This window comes from Canis lupus, chromosome 16, assembly GCF_011100685.1.
Source record: "Canis lupus familiaris isolate Mischka breed German Shepherd chromosome 16, alternate assembly UU_Cfam_GSD_1.0, whole genome shotgun sequence".
Lineage (NCBI taxonomy): Eukaryota > Metazoa > Chordata > Mammalia > Carnivora > Canidae > Canis > Canis lupus.
In genome coordinates this window covers 42719882-42746299 of record NC_049237.1, presented here as the reverse complement: position 1 = coordinate 42746299, position 26418 = coordinate 42719882, and the positions used below count along the sequence as shown (strand labels likewise).

General features: G+C 36.4%; 1 long non-coding RNA gene across 4 annotated transcripts in view; it reads right to left on the bottom strand.

Annotated features, from left to right (window-relative positions):
- The window catches only part of LOC111090178, a 139221-nt gene that overhangs the window by 28339 nt on the left and 84464 nt on the right, over positions 1-26418 (bottom strand). The window contains exon 5 of one of the 4 annotated variants that reach the window (XR_005371113.1): positions 10820-11100. The exons of 2 other annotated variants lie outside the window; for them this stretch is intronic. This is a non-coding gene — a long non-coding RNA (uncharacterized LOC111090178). Of the gene's footprint in view, positions 1-10819; positions 11101-19778; positions 19907-26418 lie in introns of those variants that run through there. One more of the 4 variants, XR_005371112.1, reaches the window with a different exon arrangement.

Genomic DNA, 26418 nt, shown 5'->3' with positions numbered 1-26418 from the left:
GTAAAAGTAAAATTTATACCTTTTTTTTTCAGTCGAATTGTGGGGGGTTTCTAAGTACACTTTTTATTCTGGAGTAATTTTAGAATTACAGAAAAGTGGCAAAGATGTACAGAAAGTTCCTATATACCCCCCCCCATCTAGTTTCCCTTATCATTCACATTTTACATTACCACAGTACATTATTCAAAACAAGAAACTGACATTGGTACATATATTAGTTTCCTAAGGCTGCTATAACAAATTATCACAAACATGTATCTTAAAACAACCAACACTTACTCTATCATGGTTCTGGACACCACAGAACAAAACAAGGTGTTCCCAGGGCCACATTCTCTCTCCGAAGACCATGAGGGAGATTCTATTCTTTGTCTCTATTCTTTGCTTCTGGTGGTTGCTGGAATTACTTGATTTCTGGCTCCAGTCTCCACCTCCATGAAATATTGCCACCTTCTCATCTCTGTGCTGGTCTTTAAGAAATCTGTCATTGATTTTAAGCCATCCATATAATCTAGGATGATCTTATCTGGAGATCCTTAATTATATCTGCAAAGATACTTTGCCAGGTAATAGTCACAGATTCCAAGGATTAGGACATGGACATATCTTTTGAGTGGGTGATCATTCAATCCACTACAGATTATTATTATTCATTAAACTCCAAATCATTTTTTTCATCAACACCATCTTTCTATGCCAGCAGTGCCCAATTGAGGACATCACGATGCATTTAGTTTTCATGTCTCCCACATTCCCTCTTGTCTGTGATAGGTCCTAGCCTTTCTTCTTTTTTATGACCTGGAGAATCTTGAGGTATACTGACTAGCTAACTCACAGAAACCCCCCCAGTTTGGGTTTGCCCCATGTCTTTCTTATGATCAGACTAGTTTATAGATTTGGGAGGATTCATGGAATATGGGAGATTAAAGCTGTAGCTTTGGAATATGAGAGATTAAAGCTGTAGCTTCTGTAAACTGAAATAGCTACATACATTATTTGGAATTTTTCTGTAACTTCCTCATTTATTTATTCTTAATCATTTTAATATCAGTATAGGCACATATATTTATTTTGTACTTTGGGTTATGATTCATACTACATTATTTTGTCATTTAAATTGTTCTAGCTTTGCCAGTTCGGAGCTCTTTCAGGTTGACTCCTGTGACTCTATGACATGTCCTCCTCATCCTTTTGGTTTTGTTTTGTTTTGAGTACTTCTTTACTTTCTGGTATTACAAGATGTCCCAGACTTATCTTGTATTGGTAGTTTACTTTTCAAAGCCAAATAAAATATTAAATATTCAAGACTTTGGTTTTGCTTGTCTGGAATGATAAAGGGCACTCTCCTACTGATACCTCTTGGAGTCTTAGTAAGTAAAGACAGTGGCACAGTGTCATAAAGTATTGATTAAACAAACAGCCAGGCTAAAGAGTTATATGAGGTAGTAACTCTTCTTACAACTAAAGTGTTCATGCCTCAAGCAGAAGACAGGGCAGTAGCATTGAATTCTAGTAACAGAGTCAGCAAACTTAGTTCCAGCACAACCTCAGCAGAGATGATCAATTCCCTGTTGGTGCAAACCATGATTAGCTCTAGACTTGCGGCTCCCTTCTTACTTGCTTTTAACCTTTGTCGGTGTTTGTAAGTGTACAGATGCTGCTCTCTCATAAAATCACCAACTGAATAACACACCGTTTTCATATAACGGTTTTGGCCCTGGAGACCCTAGGAATGTTTATAGTGTAGATGTAGGTCACGTACCCCAGAAATGAAATGAAACAAAGTTGCCTATGGAAGCCTCCTGGTGGACATTTAAAATAAATAGCACTATGCAGAATTCCAACTTGTGTACTTATTTGTGTTTTCCCTAGAAGAGGGAAGCAAAGAGAAATTTCTCTGGTTATTGTCGGACTTTCTGCAAGCCAAGTTCTATTTACCTAGTACTACTTGGTCAACAACATCCATAACAGGCTAGAATTAAGGTGCTATATAGCAATAGTGATGACTTTAATAACAGAAGATATATATATATGACAGGCTGAATTTCTTGGTGCAATCATAGTTATTTACTTACAGAGCACAAGGATTCAGGAGTGTCTTCTGGATCTTTTTGTATTAACAATACATGCACAGAAAAAATCATAAAGTATGTCAGATACCTGAAATGTTCTTTAATGTTCTTATGGAGGATATGAGGCTCATCTCAATGAGAAATTTATAAATAGCTACAAAGTAATTAGCCTTCCTCTAAACTCAATGAGCTTTTATACACAATGTAGTTACAGCTTGATTAAACAGTTTTCCAAAATTCAGTGTGGCATGTAAGAAAATATATTCTAAGCCCTTAAAATGTCACTTGAAGGAAATTATGTGTGTATTAAAGTCAAGGTGGAAAACATGTGCACTACTTCCTCTAAACGAAGGAGTCCTTTCAATAAAATACATTTCAGTACAATGTGCATTGTAAGATTATAAATGGAGAGACATGACATGATGTGCTCTTTTGTTTTTTGGCATGGAAAAATTTTTAAATAGTGTATTTTGCCTTGTTATTTTCACAAAAGCACTTAGCAACCTTTCATATTTTCAACATTATTTCTTGACAAGACAAAGAGAAGAGTAATCTGTGGGTGGCACTCTGAAATAATAATCAGAGGGGTGTCGTAAGAAAGAACATCATGTCAGCTGTTGGAATGTTCTCCAACTATACTTCTCTGAGAGTCAGAATAAATGTCTTTGTAATTCCTTATCATATAGAGTGACTTTACTTTTGATATCCAAATGAAGTCACTAATTCTAAAGGGTAGGGTCTCACAACTCATAAAGCCACGTTTAAAAAAGCAAAGAGGAAGAAATCATGTAGTCAACCTATTTAGGATTTTTTTCCTCTGCTTGTCACATTAGTCTTCTTTTATTCTTCTTTTATTATGATCTAAGATATTACTGAATGTGAATTGTGGATAACTCTGAAACATTAATCTAATGTATTTTGATGCTTGTTTTTTTATGTGCAGTAATGAAATTACCATCCCTAAAATTTAATTAATGCTAAAACTGGCAATTATTCTATTTCCTCTCAACATCAGAATTTTGGTGAATGAAAAAAAAAAAAAAGAAATTTTGGTGAATGCTGGATTCTCTGGATTTTCTAATTATAAAAGCAATGGCATGTAAATCTGACTCCATTTCTTTCTTTAAAAAAATATATGTTTATTTTAGAGAGAGAGAGAGAGGGAGGGAGAGTAGGGGTGTGCGGGGGCAAAAGGAGGAGGAGAGAGAGAAGCTCAAGTAGGCTCCCCAATGAGTGCAGAGCCCTCTGTGGGACTCAATCTCATCACCCTGAGATCATGACCTGAGTTGAAATCAGGAGTCCAACGCTTATCCAACTGAGCCACCCAGGTGTCTCTGACTCTTTTCTTATACTTCTGCCATACACATAGCATTAGATGTTGGCACCGTACAACTTTCTGCTTTCTTTTACTTTTCATGAGTTTCATATTTAAGTGGGATTCAAGCAGACAATATATAGTTGGGTCTTTAAAAAAAAAAAAAAAGATTTTTATTTATTTATTCATGAGAGACACGAGAGAGAGGCAGAGACACAGGCAGAGGGAGAAGCAGGCTTCATGCAGGGAGTCCAATGTGGGACTCAATCCCAGGACCCTGGGATCAGGACCTGAGCCAAAGGCAGACACTCAACAGCTGAGCCACCCAGGAGTCTCAAGTCTCTCTCTCTCTTTTTTTTTTTTTTTTAATTATTCTGATAATCTCTCTTTTTTATATTAGTGTAGTTAGACCACTCATATTTAAAGTGATTACTGATATAATTGGATTAATATCTAAAATGTTTGTGATTATTCTATCCCTTGCATTTGTGTTTTGTTCCTTTTTGTTTACTCTTTTTTGTCTTGTCTTATTTTAATTAAGCATTTTATGTGCTACTATTTTACCACCTCTGCTAGCATATCAATTATGCCTCTTTTTAAAAAAATTGTCATGGATTTCTTAATGTAATGTACATATTAAGCCAGTTTCACCTTCAAATGGCACTATACTACTTCAAGTAGCTTAAAACAGTATTTCTAATAATTCCCTTGTATTCCTTATGATACTGCTATATGAACTGAATTGTGCCCCCATCCCCCCACCCCCGCCCTTGCACAAATTCATATGTTGAATCCCTCACCTCCAATGTGATGGGATTTAGAGATAGGGCCTTTGGGTGGTAATTAAACTTAAAAGTAGTCACGAGGGTGGGGCATGATTTTATGATGGGAAGAAGAAGAAAAGAAAAAAATGGAGCACTCTCTCTCTCTGTCTGTCTTGTTGAAGACACAGAAAGAAAGCAGTCTTCTTTAATGCAGGAAGAGGACCTTCACTATGGATCAAATAGGCCAGTATCTTCGTCTTAAACCTCCTAGCTTCCAGAACTGTGAGATATAAATGTCTGTTGTTTAAGCCATCCAATAGCTGGTATTTTATTTATAGCAAGCAGCTAGAGTAGACTAATACTGTATCATTTATTTTACTTGACCATATGCTATAATCACTTGATACAGTATTATTGTTATTATTATTACTTTAAGGGCTATAATCCTTTAGATCAACTGACAATATGAAAAGTAAAAGATGTTTTACCTTGTCTTGCTCCTTCTCCAGTGCTCTTCCTTTCTTTATGTAGATTCAAGCTTCTGACCTGTCATTTTTCTTCTTCCTGAAGAACTACTTATACTGTTTGTTTCAGAGCCTGCTTTCTGGCTGTAAATATTCTCAGTATCTGGGCTTCTTTGTTTCCTGCATTTTGAATATGATAACTCTGTGTATAGATTTGTTTTTATATTTATCCTTCTGGGTATTCTCTGAGCTAACCAGATTTGTGATTTGATATCTCTAATTCTGGGAAATTCTCACCATCATTAAATATTTCTTCTGATCTCTTCTTCTTTTCTCTCTCTGATAATCTAATTAGATGTATGTTATATCTTTTGCAGTTGTCCCACAATTCTTGGGTATTCTGGGGTTTTTATTATTATTCTTTTCACATTTCAGTTTAGAATGTTTCTACTAACGTGTATTCAGCTCACTAATTTTTTCCGCAGGTGAGTTTTATTTGCTGATAAACCCATTAAAGGCATTCTTCATTTCTGTTACTATATTTTTCATTTCTTGGACTTTCTTTTAGTTATTTGAGTTTCCACTTCTCTGCTAATGTTATCCCTCTGTTGTGATGACTTCCAAGCTTTTTATGTACCAGGGGAAGGTATAACAGGAAGTCTCCTGATTTAGCATTAGAACAGTTTCACTTGGTAATTTCCTCACTCAGGATAGTTTCCAGAACGTGTCATTCTCTTATCCAGGACCAAAGGAATACAGAACTAATATATTCAAAGAGCCAACCAAGTATTTTACCTTTAGGCAGTCTTAGCTTTATACTATTGAAGACATATATTTAACCATTCTCTTAAATCTAAAGGGAATTAAATTAACCAATCTTAATAATCAATTTCAGCAATTAGTAATAGCCATTAAGAGAAATCTGGACTACTGGCCTAACAAAGTCTAAGCTCAATTATACTGCACATTATACCATGCAATGTATTTTAAGAAACTTGATGGTTTAGATATATTATGGCATCTATATAATATGTGTGTGCATGTTGTCCCCATTAGTGATTTCAGATCCATTCTCTACTAGTCTCTATTGTCCTCTATGTCTGGGAAACAGATCCATGCAGACTAGTCAAATTTTTTCTTTGCCTTCTAGATAGATTTATAAAGGGACAGGAGCTCAGATGGAGTGAAGGAAGTTAGTTTCAGGCATCATTTCCCCATCCCGCTGTATTCACTTCTGAGTTTATAGTACCTCCATGGCTGTCCTCTCCATGTGAATACCCCCATTAGGATTTTCATCTGTCCCTGCCTGCTGCCCATTCACACCGGTGTTATAAAAGCCTGAGTGTTTATGTGCCTGACCCTTAGGTCAATTTTCAGCATCTAAGGCAGAAAAACACCCAACACGGCATATATTGTAATGCGATCATGCCATTCCCATACCTCCTTTCCTTTTCCCCCACTTGTTTTCTGAGACTATAGCATATTAGTGTTTCTAAAGGAAGAAGGAACGGTGTTCTGGCTGGTCCAAGAGCAAGACATAGAAGAGATGATTGCCCATTTAAAGACCTCAAACTTCTGAGTCAGGACCAGCAATGCTGCTCTTGTTTCCAGGCTGTGGTCTGCTCTATTAGTCTTTTACTTGCTGGAAATCCCTTCCAAAGTCTCACAGTGTTGATCATTAGACTTACTTTGTGTGTTATCGTGAATTTTGGCTTTTATTTTTATCTTAATTGATATTCTACTGGAAAGTTAGGAGAGGATGTAAGGCATTATTATTATTATTTTTTTTTTGTAAGGCATTATTTTAAAAACATAGGCTTAGGGATGCCTGGGTGGTTCAGTGGTTGAGTGTCTGCCTTCGGCTGAGGATGTGATCCTGGAGTTCTGGGATTGAGAGGTCACATCAGGCTCCCAGCATGGAGCCTGCTTCTCCCTCTACCTGTGTCTCTGCCTCTCTCTGTGTGTCTAATTAATGAATGAATGAATGAATGAACTTAAAAAAAAAAAGAACATAGGATGAATACTAAATAAGTAATGACTGCTAAATAAACCACAAATATTTACCTCTTCCCACATGAGATGCCACACAATATGGCACTAACCACTTCATCTGTACTCTATGCTTGAGCTAAACTACCTGGAAGTTCCTGGACACTCTCAAACCTGACTTTGTTTTCTTACCTTCTATTAGAATTCTCTTAGATCCAGCTCTACCTGTACAAATTCTATACTTTAAGGATTATCATGAATAGCAACTCCCCTATGAAATATATTCTGATATCTTATAAAAGATACTATCTCTCCCTCCTTTGAACAATTTTTCATATTATTTATTTCTCTCATTGCCTTTTTGTAAGATACCTACACAGTTGATTCTCATTATTTGCTTTAGCTATATTTGTTCTACTAAGTCACTGCGAACACTGAATGAGTGAATACTGAACTCCTAGGGGAAATACAAGGTCAATTCCAGTAAGCCCTTGGTCACAACATTGTTGTCAACATTTTGATCAATATATAACCTTGTTTTGTATGTGTTTCTGTTTGAAAATACCTTAATATATATTTTTAATTCATTAATGTTTAACTTAATTCACATCCAGCAATACTAAAATTTCATGCCTGAATGAATATCATGTCACATTATTTTCTCCATAAGGCACATCACAGGCACTTAGGAAAACTAGACAGTACTTCAGAACTATATTTGAGGGACACTTTAAGCAATAAAGTCCCAATAAAAAGCACAAAAATGCAACAACAACAACAAAAAAAGATACTACATAGCCTGTAAGAAGAACAATTGTTTAGCGTGAGAGTGAAAACAAGAAGGCAGAGTATTTCCTTGTCCAACCTCAGATGGGAACATACGTATCAGGTGACTCAAATTATTCACTACTCCTTACAAGTCTGTAAATGATGCAAAAGCACCAGGATTATTGATTTTGTTATTACAAATAAATTGTAGGGGTTAGGCAAATTTGGAAATATAGAATTTGTGTATATTAGGTACCTGCCAAATACACAGATGGCAGGCGCTGGATTGGGCATTGTGGATATGTATAAAGGAGGGGGTTTACAACTTGGAAAGGAAGATAAAAGTAAACTGATGCTTCTGGTGTGATACAAAACATGCAAAAGGAAAGTACATGCTACCATAATGCCTCATAATGAGAGTACCTAGCAAAGTTTCAAGGTTCAGGAAAGGTTTCCAGGAAAAGAAGGCCTGTAGGCTAAATTCGAAGCACAATTACAGCAGAAAACTTTGGAGTTTTCCATAGTATCTAATACAGTGCCTTGGTACATTGTAAGCAAACAATAGGAATAAAGCTTTAAGGGAATCTCTGGGTGGCTCAGTGGTTTAGCGTCTGCCGTCGGCCCAGGGCATGATCCTGGAGTCCCAGGATCCAGTCTAACATCAGGCTCCCTGCATGGAGCCTGCTTCTCCCTCTGCCTCTGTCTCTGCCTCTCTCTCTCTCTCTCTCTCTCTCTTTGTCTTTCATGAATAATAAAATCTTCAGGAAAAAAATAAAGAATAAAGCTTTGATTTTCAAAGTCTACTTAAGTGAAAAACTTAAAATAGAGGGAAAAAATTATACGTAACTGAAACTTGGATATACAATTACTTCTAAAATCTTGGAGACTCATGTCAGCCACTGCAATTACTGAAGCATATCACAGAGCTTTCCTGTTGGGCAGACATCACAAATTGTGACATCACATAAGACTAAATAGGGACAAGCAGAGCACCAAACAGATTGACAGCAGCCAAAATCCGGGAAGACTCACACATCATGCACAAGAGTAGACTGAGAAGGAGAAGTAGGAGTAAAAGAATAATCAGTTGTGGCATCCTAAATTCAAGATAGAAGTTGCATATTGGAGGGAGTAGTAAGCAATGGAAAGAACCTAAGGAGTATGAAGAATTAAAAGGACCCATTAGATTTCACAGCTAGGAGATCATTGTAGACCTTGGCAGGAGCAATTGCAATAGATAATCACAGGCAAAAGCCAGATTGCAGTGCACTGAAGAGCGAAACTAATGTGTGCGTGTTTTCTTCTCCAACTCCAGCCATGGTAACCTTTATCAGCTTCTCAAACATGCTTCCTCTAAATGAGGGCCTTAATGTTCTTTCCTTTCCATGTGGTTGATTCCTTCTTAGGTTTAATTGTCTCAGATTTTACTTCCTCTGCAAGGTCCTCCCTGAACAGCACATGCCACCTACCATACTGGATCTTCTTGTTACATTCCATGTCTGAACATTTTAATAATGTGTGCCTCCCCTTGTCACATCTAGATGAAGACCAGGACCATGCTTTGTTTTCCTGACAAGGGTATTCCTAGCACCTAGTGCTATTCCCAATATGTCATTTTTACTCAACTAGTAACTATTCGCCATATAAGACTAAAAATCCATTGAATTTATTCATTCCTTTTATTTCCCTGCAGTGTCATGCATATGCAAGTGCTCAGGAATTATGTTCAAGCAATCAAACCCTAGTTAATTAAATTGCAAAAAAAAAAAACAAAAAAAACAAAAAAAAAACCCCTAATAGAAAATATCTAGGTTATATGGTATCTAGAATCTGCCCCCAACCCTGTATGTTTGCTTTTTTCTTTGCTGTATCACTTTTGCCTAGGAAGATGCCTAGCACAAAACGAGTAAGAGGCAGGTTGGTTTTTTGTTGTTGTTGAATTTATAAATAAATGGTTGAAAGAATCAAAATTATGAGTTTGGTCCAGTCTCTACTTTATACATTTACAAGGCATTTTTCAAAATAATAGAAAAAGCAAGGACTTCTATGATGATTGTACAAGACAAGGAATTCTGACTTTTACTGTAATCTGTACCATGAGGAAGAAAACAAAGAGGTACTTTCAGAAATCAACGTGACATGTTGAGGATCTTTCTAATATGCTTAAATTCAAGAAGTTATGAATAATAGATGCAAGATTTGCACATAACCATGGACATTTATGAAAGAACATGAGCATCATGTAAAACACACTAAAGCCAGAATAAAGGAAAAACATAAGGACTGGAAAGTAGAGACAGAAGGATTTTAGGCTAGATATGGAACTAGAGGAAACATGAAATAAGCAAATCTTAAGATTATCAGCCTTAGCCACAAAGAAAACACAAAGTACACTAAGATTACTACATACCCACACAAATGGCTAAAAGAATACGACTGGCAGAGCAGGTTGTGGTGAAGACATGGATCACTATCTCTTAGTTTTGCTGCTGGGAAGGGAACAGGGTACAATCACTTTGGAAAACATTCGGCAATTTCTTATAAAGCTATACATAAACTTACATTATGACCCAATTCTACCCTAAGGTATTTATACAAGAGAAATTAAAACTTACGTCTACAAAAAGACTTGTATTTGAATGATCACAACAGTTTTATTTATTATGGCCAAAAACTGGAAATAGCTCAACTATCCATCAATAGGTCAGCAGATAAACAAGCTATGGCCAACAATGGAATGCTTCTCAAAAAATAAAACAGAAATGGATTATTTCTGGATTCCACAATATGGATAAGCCTCAAAAATATTTAAGTGAAAGAAGTCAGAATAAAAGATTCATACTATAAGATTACATTTATATGAAGTTCTAGAAGAGGCAAAACTAAACTAGGGGTGATAGAAATTAGACCAAGGATTGTCTAGGGTGAGTTATGGGAAATCTATACCTTAAATTTAAAACTTACTTATCACTGGGAAAGGACATAAGGACACATTTTGGAGTGATGGAAATGTTCTATATCTAATACATGACAGTAGTTACATATATATATATATATATATATACACACATTAGTCAAACTTATTACACTGTATTTTGTAAATTAGTGTATTATTTTTGTTGTATGTAAATTACACCACAATAATTTTTATTAAAAATTTGAAATAATACATTAACAGACAAAAAGGAGAAACAACAGGAATCTTCAATTTCTTTTTTGTTCCCATACTTACTGTTAAGGGATATTTAGTAGATTTAACATTGATAGTAAAGATTCAAGATCAAATGTGGCAAGATTATATAGTAGCATCTGGTTCTTCTAAATTCAACTTTTAAAACAGAAATTTACCTTATGCATTTTGGTGAAGGTTCTTCACTGCCTAAACTAGAATCCATTCTAAAAGATTAAATGGTGCTATGGGCGGGGGGGGGGGACACCTGGGTGGCTCAGTCAGTTAAGCATCTACCTTCAGTCAGGTCATGATTCAGGTCATGATCCCAGCCTTGAAATTGAGTCCATGTAGACTGCACTATGGATTGAACTGTATGACCTCCAAAATCATATGTTACGGTGCTAACTCCCAATGTGACCATACTTGGAGATGGGCCTTTACAGAAATAAAATCATGAGAGTAGGGTCCTGATCCAATAGGATTGTCATTCTAAGAAGAGACACCAGACAGCTTGCTTTCTCTCTGTCACATGAGGCCCCAGCAAGAAGGCAGTCAGCTGCAAGCCAGAAAGAGTTCTCATCAGAAACTGACCCTATTGGACCTTGATCCTAGACTTCTAGCCTTTAGAACTGTGAATAAATAAAGTTCTGTTCTTTAAGCCACCTGGTCTATGGTTTTGTTAATGGCAGCCCGACCAGATCAATACAAACTGAAATTGTTTTATAGGGTACCAAATAGCTTATAGAATCTCTGGCACAGCAAGAAAACCAATTTGGTCACCACTCAAAAATTTAATACTTGAACCTCTAACCAGAGCATTCTGGAAGAACCGAGTATCTCTAACACATGGTTGTAAGAGCTACCTTTTCCCACATGGACACTGCCTCAAGTTTCCTCCTTTGATTCCTCCAAGTCTCCTGTGGAGCTGTTTGTCTGGTAGAATGTAGACAGATCAGCCCACAGAATCCACCCCACCACTGTGCTCAGATCCCTGTTGTTAAGACCCTTGAGCTGCTTTCAGGGCACTTCAAGGAGTTCAAGAAAACATTGGAGAAAAAATTAAAATGTTCTATAGCCAAAAATGGGGGCCAATGTATCAGAGACCAGACCAGTGAGTTCAATGTTCTTTTCCAAATTTCAAAGAAACTTGTGAAATTTAATGGAAAAATAGCAATAATCACTGAAGGCAACACAATTTTATTATGTGCTAGGTTTCTAAGATTGGCACAACTGGCTGATCTCAGAAGAACATTCAAGAGTCTTCCATACTATAACTTGCATAAGATTAAGAAATTTGAGACAGATTCCCAAAATAAAGTAATTAATTGATAATACCCCAAAAGGAAATCCTAGGTACCTGCCCTTAGAAACATTTTTTTTTAATATAAACCCACACACGTGTGCATGAACACACACCAGGCTCATCAAACTTGCATATGGCTGGTACAGGATTGAGACATAGGTCAATAGAGATGGCCTCTGACATCATATCCCCATTTTGTTTTGCTGCAAAACAACTAGTATACCTCACTCTTGCTCCATACCCTCCACACCACCCACCTTGAAACTTGTTAAAAGCACTGGTCTGAGACAAAAAGATCTCTTCCACAATTTATCTGATTAATCCCAGGTGATTCATTCTACCTCCCTGGGCCTCTGGTTTATCATCTGAACAAAAGAATCATTTCTAAGGGCCATCTTAGCTCTTATTCCCCATAATTTTTACAAAGCCTCTTGGGTTTGGCAGCACTTTTGTTCTTTCAGAAAAAACAGTCTTTATTCTTCTCTTACCCAGGAGTTTTATAAGGCTACCTATTGATAAGTCACTAAGGATTTGGGAATTGTGGGTTACAAAGGACAAATAAAGCATCTTATCTGAAACATCTCTGTCCAAGATCCCAGCTCACAGCACTGCGCATCCCGCTATATCCAGGGAATGAATTTAAAGACAAATAAAATCATCCCTGATGACTACAGATGTAAAAAATCCTCAACAGAATATTAGCAAACTGAATCCAAAATACATTAAAAAATCATTCACCACGATCAAGTAGGATTTTTTCCTGGGTTGCAAGGGTGGTTCAATATCTGCAAATCAATCAATGTGATGCATCACATCAATAAAAGAAAGGATAAGAACTATATGTTCATTTCAATATATGTAAAAAAAAAAAGCATCTGACAAAGTACAACATCCATTCATGATAAAAACCCTCAACAAACTAAGTTTAGAGGGAACATATCTCAACAAAACAAAGGCCATCAACAACAGAAGAAGCAATAGGTATTGGTAAGGATGTGGAGGAAAATGAACACTCATGCACTGTTCATGGGAATGCAAACTGGTATAGCCACTGTGGGAAATAGTATGAAGTTTCTTCAAAAAGTTAAAAAAAGAACTACCTTTGATCCAGCAATTGCACTACTATATTTACCCCTCACCCCCCCAAAAATATATATATATAAACACTAATTCAGGAGATCTCTGGGTGGCTCAGAGGTTTAGCCCATGCCTTCAGCCCAGGGTGTCATCCTGGATACCCTGGATCGAGTCCCACATCGGGCTCCCTGAATGGAGCCTGCTTCTCCTTCTGCCTGTGTCTCTGCCTCTGTCTCTGTCTCTCATGAACAAATAAATAAATAAAATATTAAAAAAAACACTAATTCAAAGGGATATAAACACTCTTATGTTAATTGCAGCATTATCTACAATAGCCAAGATATGGAAGCAGCCCAAGTATCCATTGATTAATGAATGGGTAAAGAAGATGTAGTATAATTTGAAATATTATTCAGTCATAAAAAAGAATGAAGCTCTGCCATTTTCAATGACATGGATGGGAGCTAGAGAATACAATGCTAAATGAAATAAATCAGAGAAAGACAAATACCATATAACTTTCACTCATAGTAGAATTTAATAAAAGAGCAAAGAGGAAAAAAGGGAGAGACAAATCAAAAACAGGATCTTAACTAGAGAGCAAGCTGATAGTTACCAGAGGGAGGTGAGTAGGGGGATGGATGAAAAAGGTGATGGAGACTAAGGAGTGCACTTGTGAGGAGCACCAGGTGATGTACGGAAGTGTTAAATCACTATACTGTAAACCTAATATAACTAATATAACACTATATGTTAACTGGAATTAAAAAGTTAAAAATAAAACAAAATAAACATCTAGGGAAAAGAGAAAGAATGAGATAGATTATGAATTATGTCTGAAATCTTCTAATGATTACCCTATTCCTGGAACTTTTTAACAACAGGAATAATCTTTAAAGTGTGTTGTGTGTTCAAATCCCTCCAATTGAATTTCCAGAGAAGGTGTAAGCTGAACTGAGTCTAGTGACAGTAGGAGGCAGTCTGGTAACCTCTCAACCTGCATCCAGAGCCAGCACAAGGAAGTGTCACCATCCAATTGACCCTTCTTTCCCCCACTGCATTCCTCATCACAATAGGAGCTGCCTTGGTATTTAGCCAAAGGGCACACACCTCTGACATTTGGGGTCTTCTGCAATTAAATCAACTGGCTACTTTTATTCATTGTACAGCTTTTAGAAAAGCAAGCATACCTATGACATAGAATTTTAAGAGTCAAAACAGTAAATCATATGGAAAGGGACACTAGGCATAAATAATTTACATCTTGATGTCATATATACAAGAACAATTAGAAAATCTTACTAGGGGCAATAGCAAGTGAGAATGGGGTTGTTCTTATTTTAGTTTTCACTTCACATCTTGAGGTGCTGGTGAACACAATTCTTTTTAATCATTTCTAGCACAGGCATGCTAGTTCAAAGCTAATCAACCCCTGTAGTCTAGTATCACTTGTTCAAGTGATGCATTTTTCTTGAGCCCATTATGGGAATGAGAATTATAAGCTTTCTTGCATAATTCAACAGAGTCTAGACACTATGAGAAAATGAATCAAAACACATAGGAATGCTGAATCTTAAAATTCATCTCCAAAATTAAAAACAATCTACTCACGATTCATATTTTATTTGTATGCTCTTTGGCAAAACACTTTGTGAGATAAATTCATAAGCAATTATCCCTGTGCAAAGGCTGACAATACTCTTTCTTGAGGCCATTTGGCTTCTTAGATTTTCAGAGTGAAGAAATGATTGATGTTAATAGAGAATTTCTAGATTTGATGTACAGTATTTGTGAAGAACCCTGACTCATTTTTCTGTGTGCTCCTGGGCTCCTTTCCCACCAACATGTGAACCAGTGGGAGCTGAGAACTCACCTTGATCACCAACTATGTTCTCTGATCAAGTATAAAATAATGGGCCTTCCAATCCTCTTTCCCAGAATGCTGCACATTTTGATGTAAGATCAGTTCTTACTGAAGCATTCTAAAACTGTCAATTCCCTTGGTGCATTACCTGTTCTTCATATTCTGCTGAGGCCAAAATATGTCAAATGGACAGATTGCTCTGCCAAAGACAGTCAGATTTCGTCAAACCAAGAAAATTAAATCCAGGCCCTGTCATAAAAACACAGCTTAGGAGCCTGCCGGATGCACCAGTGAAACTGGTCTCACTAACAGCTGCGCTCCCTCCTGGCATTTCAACATTGGCCAAATGTGGATTCAAAGCATAACCAAATCCAAAATCTCTCAAGCAACCTCAGTTTCAGCTGACATAGCCAAGTGCTTTGGGTAAGTGGTGTTTGTCAACCCCTAGTCCAAACTGCTGACCATAAAACATGAGATAATGAACACAAATTAGCTCCAGAAGAAAAGTTTCAGTTGTCTGAACTTGTCTTTTCCTGTTTTTCTGGCCCTTGGGAAAAATAGGAATCCTTTACTTCAGCCTTCATCATGTTTTCGTATTTTAGGAGAGTTTCTATTCTCTAAATTGGCTCAGTTTTTATTTAGGATCAGAATTCTGGCTGGATTATCATTAATAGTGTGATTATACCAGTTAATTTATGATGATTAAGAATTCCCTATTGAACAAAATTGTCAAAGATTAGATACATAAGAACACAGTCAGGTATTAAGGGGAGATGTACTGTCTGGAACACTTCCTTTTGGGGTGTTTCTGGTCTGCCTTCCTCCTGGGGTACCTGATATCTGTCTGATATACTCTGAGGCTTATGGATGTGCTCTGGATGGATTCTAAACTTTCTACATAAATCTCAGAGTTCTTCATTTCCTCCACATAAATATTCCCAAGAATAGATGGCTTGAAAATTATTTCATCACAAAATAAGATGGACATAGGAATGACCTTTCTTGCTCAATTACTAGTCATCGTCTGATGCTGGCTGATTTGAAAGTAGCAAAATGGTTTTTACCTTTAGTCATAACTCAATTTCCAGACAAACTATACACTGCCAGAAAGGTAAAACCTACACTGGTATGCATATATAAGACAAAGTTTTTCTTTTTAAAGAAAAGAAACTTTGAAACTTTGAAAAATATCGTTTTAACCAGTTCTACCCTGCTGACCTTTTGCTTTCAACCAAAAAGTTAATTTGGACATAATCTCCCTGAGCTATGAGAAAATCGTGTTCATAATTATTCTTTTATTCTTGATGATTTTAATGTATCAACCCCAACCCACACTCCCAGTATTATTTATTAAGCAATCAACTACTGGGATGGATAAAGAATGGTTCCTACAGCCTGAAACTATTAATTCTTTGCTTAACATAATTTGCTGAAATTTAGTATATACACACATATACAAGTGTCAAATTAAACAGCTATAAAATTATTGGACTATAAAACAAAAAACAACATATTTTTTCAAATATCTCTCAGAGCTCATTCTTCCAAGAATAATTCTCTTTAAGTGGTTGGTTAGGTACTCAATTAAGCCATTTCTTTAAATCCCAGGGCAGAGGGACGCCTGGGTGGCTCAGTCAGTTAAGCATCTGCCTTCAGCTCAGGTCCTGATCTCAGGGTCCTGGGATCCAGCCTGCTCAGCAGGGAGTATGCTTCTCCCTCTGCCCTTCCCCCTCCCCTGCTCATGCTCTCTCTCTCTTTCTCTCTCAAATAAATAAATATATAATTAATCTAAAAAAAAATCCCAAGGCAGAGGCAACAATCTATGTCTAATTTATTTTCCCATACACAAGTGGATTTGAACTGAAAATTTAAAGGTGAAATGAAGCTGTCAACTCTATTTTGTGATGATTTGCAATTAACATAAATTAAGTGAATACTTCAGAACTTTTGGGCTCAGCTAATACTGAGAATAGTGTACATTCATATCTGTTTGTTGATGCTTATCTTGTTTCTAAACTTTAAGTAATTTACTCTCTATCCTTTTCATCTTTTTCAGCCTGTTCAAGTAAAACAAAAAATCTGTTCTGAAATCTTATCTGTTCTGAAACGAAACCTATCCAGCTATTAAATAGTGCCTCCTTTCCTCCAGACGTTTCCTTATAATTCTCTCATAGCATCTAGGTAACCATTCATTTGACCTTGAAGGCCTGACTTTTATTTGTTATGAGCCTATGAATTCAAGATCTAAAAAGATGGTCATTACCCCCATATTACATTCAACCACATTACAAAAACAGAAGTGGTCAATATAATGGACCAAAAGTTATGGCTTTTCTATTGAAGGGGACTAAACAACATGAGTCAAAGCACATGAAGGGAGAAGAACCTTGAAGTGGTCATAGATGCAAAGAAAATATGTGAATATAAGCTCTGATCTATGGAAGCTGAAGGAACTAGCAAGGACATAACCTGATTTTATGGCTTAAGTATTTAAGGCATGGAAGATAAAGCAGAACTGTAATTTGTAGCCACTACAAAACACACCTTCCCTGCTAATATCTGGCATCTTAACTGCCTTCCTTTGAAAACACTTTCTGTATTTGGGATTTGTTGTATTTCTATGCCATTGACAAATTGAGTAGATTGCCTATTAGCTTCCTAGGAAAAGGATCCATCTGAATTTTTTTTTTAATTTTTAGTTATATAGCTATTAAAGAAGTAACACAGTGCTTTTCATTCTCTTTGTATACTTAACAGAGTGAATAATTAAAATATTCACCTTAAAAATCTGTAAACAAATAGAATTGAAATCCCTCTAGGCAATTTGGGTGTTGTTCTGTTGAGTTTTTAAACACCTCCATTTAGTATCCGAGCCTTTTCTTTAATTGGAATCACACACAGGAGTGCATTATGTAGAACTAATTAAAATAAGGTCATGGCCCAGAGCACCCCATTCTGCTCTTGTCTTCTAATGGACCCCCTACACATGCACACACACACACGCACACACACGTACACACAAACACACACAGCAGGATTCCTGAGGAGATCCAAAAGACTCATTTTGAAAATAACTACTAAATTATCTCTCAAGACCTCTCCAACCACTCATTGAATGACTTTTTACTAAAAATTCATTTTAAAAAAACTAAATGGAGAGTACTTTTCAAGTGTTATTTTGCTATCTCCAATTTTATTTTGTCCTCTGAAGGCATCATCTCATGGTCTGCACTCTGGAGCCAGATTGCCTAATTTTAAAACATGGGCTGTGCCGTTTACTAACTGGATGATCCTGAGGAACTCACTTAACTTCTCTGAATGAGCTTGAGCAAGTTAATTACTCTGAGCCTGTGTGTCCTCATCTATAAAGTAACATAATAAATATAACTGTATTCACAAAGTTCTTACATTGTTTTAAATGAGTTACTTCATATGGAGTCTTTATCCCAGTACCTGGCATATAGTAAGCACTCAGTACCTGTGAGCTACTATTATTCAGTTGACTAAATCAGGTACCTACAATGAAAAAGGCACAGAGTGTTTCAGGATACAAAGTAATACATAATCCTAGCCCACAAGGAATTGACAGAAGCCTTAGATAAGGACCCACACAAGTACTTAAGAAGACTTTCTAAGATTTATGGGGATCCAGATACCTAAAACATCCTCCAATCTACTTGGCCCTAACTAGAAGAGAAGCAACAGATGCAAGCTACTAAATGTGATCCAAGTGCCCATCTCATTAATAATTGGGAGTGCCCAATTGCTCTTAGGAGTGGACTCTGATTCATAACAGAGTAGAATGGAAAACTGTGTTCCCTCCATAAGCCTAACAATAGGACCTGCATAAGCCCAGGCAGAGGTGTTGCTGGCCAACTGCAACAAAGCACAGCAGAAGAAAAAAAAAAGAAAAAAAAGACAAAGAGATCCTGCCTGAAAAGTTTTAGCTGGTGAGAAGGCAGAGTGGTAAAATCACTGTAGATTTTACCACCAGTGATTTTACCACTTGTAAAACTAAGTGGTTTCTTGTAAAACTAAGTATATTCTTACCATACAACTCATCCATCACACTCTTTAGAATTTAGCCAAAAGTGTTGAAATTCTATGTCTGCACAAAAACCTGCACATAGATGTCCATAGCAGCTTTATTCATATTTTCCAAAACTTGGAAGCAGCCAAGATGCCCTTTAGTAGGTAAATGTATAAACAAACTGTTATGCAACCAAATAATGGAATATTAGTTGGCACTAAAAGGAAATGAGCTATCAAGTCATGAAAAAACATGGAAGAAGTTTAAATTTATTTTGCTAGGTGAATGAAAGCTATACTGTACATTTCCAACTATATGACATTCTAAAATGGCAAAACTATGAACACAGCAAAAAAAAAAATCATTGGTTGTCAGAGTTTGGGGAGAGGGAAAGGATAAACAGATGCAGAATAGAGAGTTTTTTAGGGCTATGAAAATACTCTGCATGATACCATAATGATGGATACATGTTATACATTTATCCAAAACCATAGAATATTCAACATCAAGGATGACCAGTAATTTAAACTACAGACTTCGGGTGATTATAATGTGTCAACATAGGTTCATCAGTAACAAATGTACTACTTTGGTGATGTTGATAATTAGGGAAGATAAGCATGTGTCAAGGAGGGGACTATATAGAAAATCTCTGTGCCTTCCTTATATTTATTGTGAATCTAAAACCGCTTTTTAAAAAATCTTATTTATTTATTTATTTATTTATTTATTTATATTTAAGATTTTATTTACTCATGAGAGACACAGAGAGAGAGACAGAGAGAGGCAGAGACAGAGGCAGAGGGAGAAGCAGGCTCCATGCAGGGAGCCTGATGTGGGACTCGATCCCAGGTCTCCAGGATCACACCCTGGACCGAAGGTGGTGTCAAACCACTGAGCCACCCGGGCTGCCCTCTTAATTTTTTAATGAAAAAAAATGAATTTTACCAATTCAGCTCTGCCCATTAGAGAGCCATGGTGAATGAATGCCAGGCTGTCACTCATCTCGCTGGGTTAATCAGTCCATCTCCCAAGTAGAGGAGCAAATAATGGGACTCAGTGGTTCTCAAGGGTGCCAGATGAAACCTCTGGGAGAAAGAAATAAGAGGGTATTTTTGGTTCAGACAATTATAGGGGTGCTAACCTGTCCTGACATGAGGTGCCATTCTGTACAATGAGTCTATGCGATGAAGAATTGTCAAGCCAGTACCAGTAACACATCCAGAAGGAAATGATAGAAAGGTGATAGAAACACTTTTTCAACATTTCTACTACAGATTGAAGGAAATGGCAGAAAGTCATTTCTCTATGACTCCAGGTGTAAAAGTAGGAAGAGGTTTGAAGACATTTTATAATAAATGTAATAAAATTATTTTCCTTTCTCTTTATCCCAATTTGGCTTATTCATGAACAATATTGTGTATATTCTACTACTTTTCCTCAATTCTAATGATAGGAACAATGATTTCCACCTTCTCAGTGTTTCCCAAGAAGAGTGAAAACTTCACTCCCAGTTAAGAAAAGTGTGAAACATTGCTGATCTCTTTCCAAGGAAGCAGAAATGCCTACTAAGTAGGCAACTAGAAAAGAAACTAAGTTCTGTCTTTGTTTTCTCAAATCATCTTGTTCTTGGGAGAGTCTAGACTTGTGTTCTTGCTGCCATATGAGAAAAGCATGCATGGCCCCTGGGCCAAGTATATCTTCTTAAATGTAGTCACCAGTGCAGATCAATCAGTATGTTAGAGATATTTTGATTTCCATCTACATAATTCATCCTTCCTCTTCCTCTTGTTTTCTTTCAAATTTCAAATAATTTAGTATTTGGAGATATACAAATTATGACATAGTACATTTAATAACACCTTTCCAAGGACAAATAAAGTACCAGATTAAAAATCCACCTTAGTTTCAAGACATATTCCAATCCAAAAATGTTCAAATGTAAAGACAAAGGAAATGCAGAAGATATGCTAATTTGATGTTAATTTATTTCATAGCAATGAAATATCTAATTAGTGAGTAGTAATAAATATTTATTATCTGTGGAAAACTTATATTTGAATTGTGTTACAATATATTACTGGAACAATAGAACCTTCCACTACTGAAGTCACATGATTTCCAGAATTCTTTCTCCCAGCATCATCATACATCAGTAAAACGTTGAGCAGCATTGTACCAGTCCTTCTCAGTTAACTCAACACTGCCCATCAAGGTTTTTATCTTTGTCACAGTCTTCATTGTTGCTATCCTGGTCTACTAAGAACAACGTATCTTATTGCAGAGAGGAAGTTGACACAAATGAGGTAAATAATCAAGCACAGGTAGTCCTTAGACTATGTAGAAGAGGTAATATTTGGTCAAGACCAAATATTTCAGGACAAATCCTGAAATCATAAAAGACTAGGAGATGCGACCAAAACAAAGCAAAACAATAAAAGCTCCTCAATCATTCATGGCCCAGATTTTTCCAATTTTCAACCCCACACAAAGGGTGACTGCAAAGTCTTTGTGATTGCTGAATGGGAAGAAAAGCTGTAGGAGAGTTAAGGTTACAGATTTATCTTGCAAGAAAAGTTTTAACAGGCTTGTAGGCTATAGTGTTATATAATGATACATTTTTTTAAGGACCTATTTCTTTAAAACATAAATTTGTATTCCGTAGAAAATAATTTAAAATAGCTAACAATTATAATTAGCTTCAGGAACAAACAAACAGAATAATATATAAATATTGGCAATTAATGACCCCATAATAAACAGCCTGCAGTTGAATAAATAATCCTTTAGGCTGAGCCCTGAAGTATCAACACTGGCAAAATTAATGAATCTTTTATAGACCCTAGTTAATAATAGACTTTAGATCTGACAGGTGCATGTTCCAGAAACAAGCAGAAATCCAAATGTTGTAAGTCTCTCTATCCGCATTTGCTGATATGTCAGCTATGGGGCCATTTTTCTAGCAAAGATAGCAGCATGTCTTTCGATTGATGGCTTGAAGCTTTTCAAAATTATTTGTGTTTATCAATGACTCACAATAATTGTTTTAAGCTAACATCCCCACACACACACACACACACACACAAGAAGAGGTAAAAGGATGCCAAAGATGAATAACTTGCTTTTTGAGGGTTTCAGCTCTACCATCAAGATCGGATTGGAATCCCTACTCTGACTTGCATAGCTGTAAATCTTTAGACAAGTTATTGGCTCTGCCTCAGTTTGCTTATCTGTGAAGTGGTTAAAATAAGAGTACTTACCTCACCAGTTACTCTGAAGATCAGTCCCTGAGGGTAATGACCTGAGAATAGTCCCTGGCACATATTAAGCCTTCAGTAAATATAGTATTATAAATATTTTTGGCACTAAATATTAGATTTTCCCTGTACTGCTTGCTTAGCTAAAGAAGAAACAAAAGATTAAATGTCATTTTCTCTATATTCAACTCTGGTTAATATGGAACAGAACCCATCATTTACAGTTGTATGTAGTAGGCAGTATTAAATAAATAACTTGCTAATTCTGTGTGTCAATCAGACATGTCAAGTGTGATCTTGATCATATTGAAACACTCTTATTTTTAACTATTATTTCCTTTAATACTGTGATCAAGGAGGCATCGTTTACAAACCACACCAAGAAGCTTAAATCAAAAGACCTTGGTTTTCAAAGTACTTTTTTTTTTTTTCTTGGCTTTTCCCAGAGCACAGGTTTCTCAACTCAACAGTAACATAGTTTCTCTTTTGAGTATTTCCCTGTACACTTTGACTGTGGCCTTCATTCCTTGTCAGATTTGCTACTGCAGTTTTCACTAATCCCTGTGAATGCCTTCTCTGACAAAGAATAGAGTCTGGACCATTAACCCAGTCAAGGGCACTGGGCTACATTTTAGAGAATTTTTTTTTTATCACACACCTTTGATCCCAAGCAATACTTCTTAGCTGACAGTTCACTGAGAATTTAATACATATGAAGCAAAATTGACAGAGAAGGGTTCGCCCTAGCCGCCCAGAAAATGATTCCCTACCCCAGAGATTCTGGTCAACCCCAGGAAAGCCTGTAACCTGCCAAGAGTACAACTGAAAAACATATTTTCCATGCAGATGGTGGCTCAAGCATGTTTCTTTTCCTAGATTATATGTGCAGTAAAAAACAAACAGAATTAATGCTATCCTGAACTAGCCTGTAATCTCTGTCACTGTCTTTATGCTACAGGAACTCTTCACTCTAAACTTGAAGACAGATTCATCTCCTGTCTTTTGCAAGTAATTGGATTAAAAATAGACTGAGTTTAAGCTGGTGGAACTCGTTGGCCCGGATCTGGGAGGTCTACTTGAGTATGAAGTTTTCCCTCATTAACAAGCAATCAAAAACCAGTAGATACACTCGCGCATTTACTCACTGGTTCAGAAATTGAGTGTCTACGATCTGATCAGCACTGCCATGAGGGCTGGGGATACAGTAGTAAGTAATAGGAGGTTTAGGTTTCTAATACATTGTGCCTTCAAGAAGGAGGTTTTGTGGGGCTGATATTTAAGCTTTTAAAAAATTCTGAGAAATTTAGGGTTTAAAGACAGGAAAAAAAATTAGCTTGGAAAGGAGAAGTAACCAGGATTTCTTCTTTCATGCCCTTTCCTAAAAGAATAACAATGGCAAAAAGAACCACTAAGAAAATGGAAAGTACAAAAAAAATAAAATAAAAAGAAGAAGAAGAAAGAAAGAAAGAAAAGAAAGAAAGAAATAGTAGCTTTTTTTGGGGGGGTGGGGGGGACAATTGTACATTTCACAAGGAATAAATAGCCTCAATCAGAATGCTATCCTTAGTTCAGAAGTAGGCTGAACTCTAAGAAATTTAGTATTTGAAACATATTCAATATCAAGTATACTGATTTTAATGAATTGAGAACTATTTTCTTCATTAAAGTTTCTAAAACTATAAGCAGTAGTCTATCAACGGGAGTCAGCATGAAGTAGATTGTTATTTATACATCAACTGTGTTAAATGTGCTGAAATGCATGGTGCGTTTTCATGTTTGTTCCTGCAGAGACAAATGTCAAAGAAAAAGCCTTCAGGTTACTTACAGGTTGTATGGGCATGACTGGAACACAAGCTGGTCCATCAAAGAAACCCTATAACCCAAGAGCGATTACGCTGTACCCATGGATAGCTGGACCAAGCTTATCGCACACAGACATTGCTTTCAGCATCAGGTAAGGCAAATTTAAGAACTGCAAACTAAGATAATAGATGTAGAGTGTAAGACCCACACTATTTTAAATCAAACAACAGTTATGTGCCTTCCTGTGAGGACACAGATGGTAGTAGTTAACAGATTTCTCTATAAACATTAAAATGAGGGCATGGAGCCAGATTGCACTAATTGAAGAAAAACCTGCTTGCTAAAATACAGTAACTTTTAATTGTTGCGCTATTTACCCTTTCTCAGAAGCAAGACTGAAAGAGCTAAGCAACTTTGGGGAGCAAAACACAACTCGTTGCAAGTTGATACGGGCTCATATAGAAAACAACTAGCATTGCCTCTGCTCGGATGGCACAGAGACACCTTAAATTCACACATATAGAAGTGAACTCTTGCTCACATCACCTTTCAAACGAGTTCATTCCTCTGTGCTACCCAGCCCAGGCGGCAGCATCACAGAATACCATGTGGCCTCAGCCCAAATTCTGGCGATCAAATTTGGTTCCTCACATTCTTTTGCTCCTGGACCCCCAGTCATCACACAACCACCCTCAACTCTTGCGGACCCTATGACTAGAGACTATCTTGAACCAACGTTTTTTCTTGCCACTATCTTAGCTCACTTCACTTAGCAGAGGAAAGAGTAATTAGCTCTGGAGGAATATAGCATTATATGGAGCCGTGACAGTTATTTTATGGGTACTAAGGGGCATTTAACTTAAAAAAAAAAAAAACTAACAAAGAACAGCATATTTCACTAAAGTCCAATAAAATAAAAACAGACGATAGAAACAGAGTGCAGACAAATGGGATATTGGACTTTAAAGAAGATGAGAAATCTAAAATAAGTGAGTGCTATGTGCAGAAAATAGGGGAAAAGATGATAGGAGAATCTTTTCCGATTGCTGGAGTCACTAATAAAGTACACAGTAGATGTTCTAGAATTGAAAAATACTATAACTAATGGGAAAACTTGAATAAACACATTTGTGGAATTGATACAGAATAAAACAGAATTAGTAAACTGGAACACTGGTCATTAGAAACTAAAACTAAAATACAATGGGAAAAAAAAGGAATGACAAACAGGACCAAGAATAAGAGACAAATAAGACACCATGAAAAAATGTCAGGGCTGTCGTTGTGTGGGGAGCAGGGAGAGAATGAGGAAAAAGCAATATTTAAAGAGACAATGGCCAAGAATTTTCCAAAACTGAAAAAAAAAATCAACTCAGGAAGTATGAGTAGGATAAATTCAACAGAAACACATTTAGATCACACTAAAATGGATGAACAGAAGGGAGGGAGGAATTTTAAACAGCAAAAGAAAAAAGATGCATTACTCTCAATGAAGAGAAACTTTATAGACTATAGCCTCTTAATAGAAGCTAATGGGAATCAGAAAGGAATAGAATCTTTGAAATGCTTTGTAAAAAAAAAATAACTACCAAATTATTATTCAGGAGCCAATAAAAATAAAAACATTCCTTATATATGAAAATGAAATAAAGATGTTTTCAGATTACACATACACACATATACAATACCTACATACACATACACACACACACACACAAGAGTGAGTGAGCTGTTCAAGCTGAAGAAAAATTATCCCAAAGAAAAATACTGAAATTCAGGAAGAAAGGTATAAGAATGGAAAGAATGAATATGTTGATGAATATAAATATTGACTGTAAAAAACAATGATGATGAGTATCTTGTGAGGTTTAAAACATAGAAAATCAAGAAGTAAAAGATTTGGATAAATGGAGATAGCCAATAAATTAGGAAAAGGTATTACTACTAAGCTAATATGGGGACAAAAGAGTAACAAGAGATATGTATTAATCCCAAAGAAGGCAAATATGATAGTACAAATGAATATCTTATACAGTCAAGTCTTTTCATATCAATCATTTAAAATAATCAACAGACCTTCTAAATTCTAGAATATGCATGCACTCTGACAGCAGTCACATTGAAGCTGGTCTGGACATCACTAAAAGTGAGCATCAGCCACAAACAGATGTGATTATTTCATACATGGGAAAGCAGGGATTCTCCAATCCCACTAGACCCAAAAGAATGCCCCTTGGAATATATCATGAGGTTTCTGGATCTCAAATACAGTCTCCTCTAACAGCTTGATGGGTCCACATCTATGCGAGTAGGATGTCTCCTTGACCACATTCAGCATGAAATAGAAAAGGGTAATGTTATCCAACATGTTTGCTGCTGGAGGGGACCATATATTACACACCATATCCCATTTCATTCAGATTTTCCTCTAAGAAGTATCACATCAGAGCCCCGAATGAGACCATCCAAGAGCCAGTGAGTCAATGTCATGCCATTGCCAAAGTTCAGATTTATTTGTGTGCAAACTCGGGATGTACATC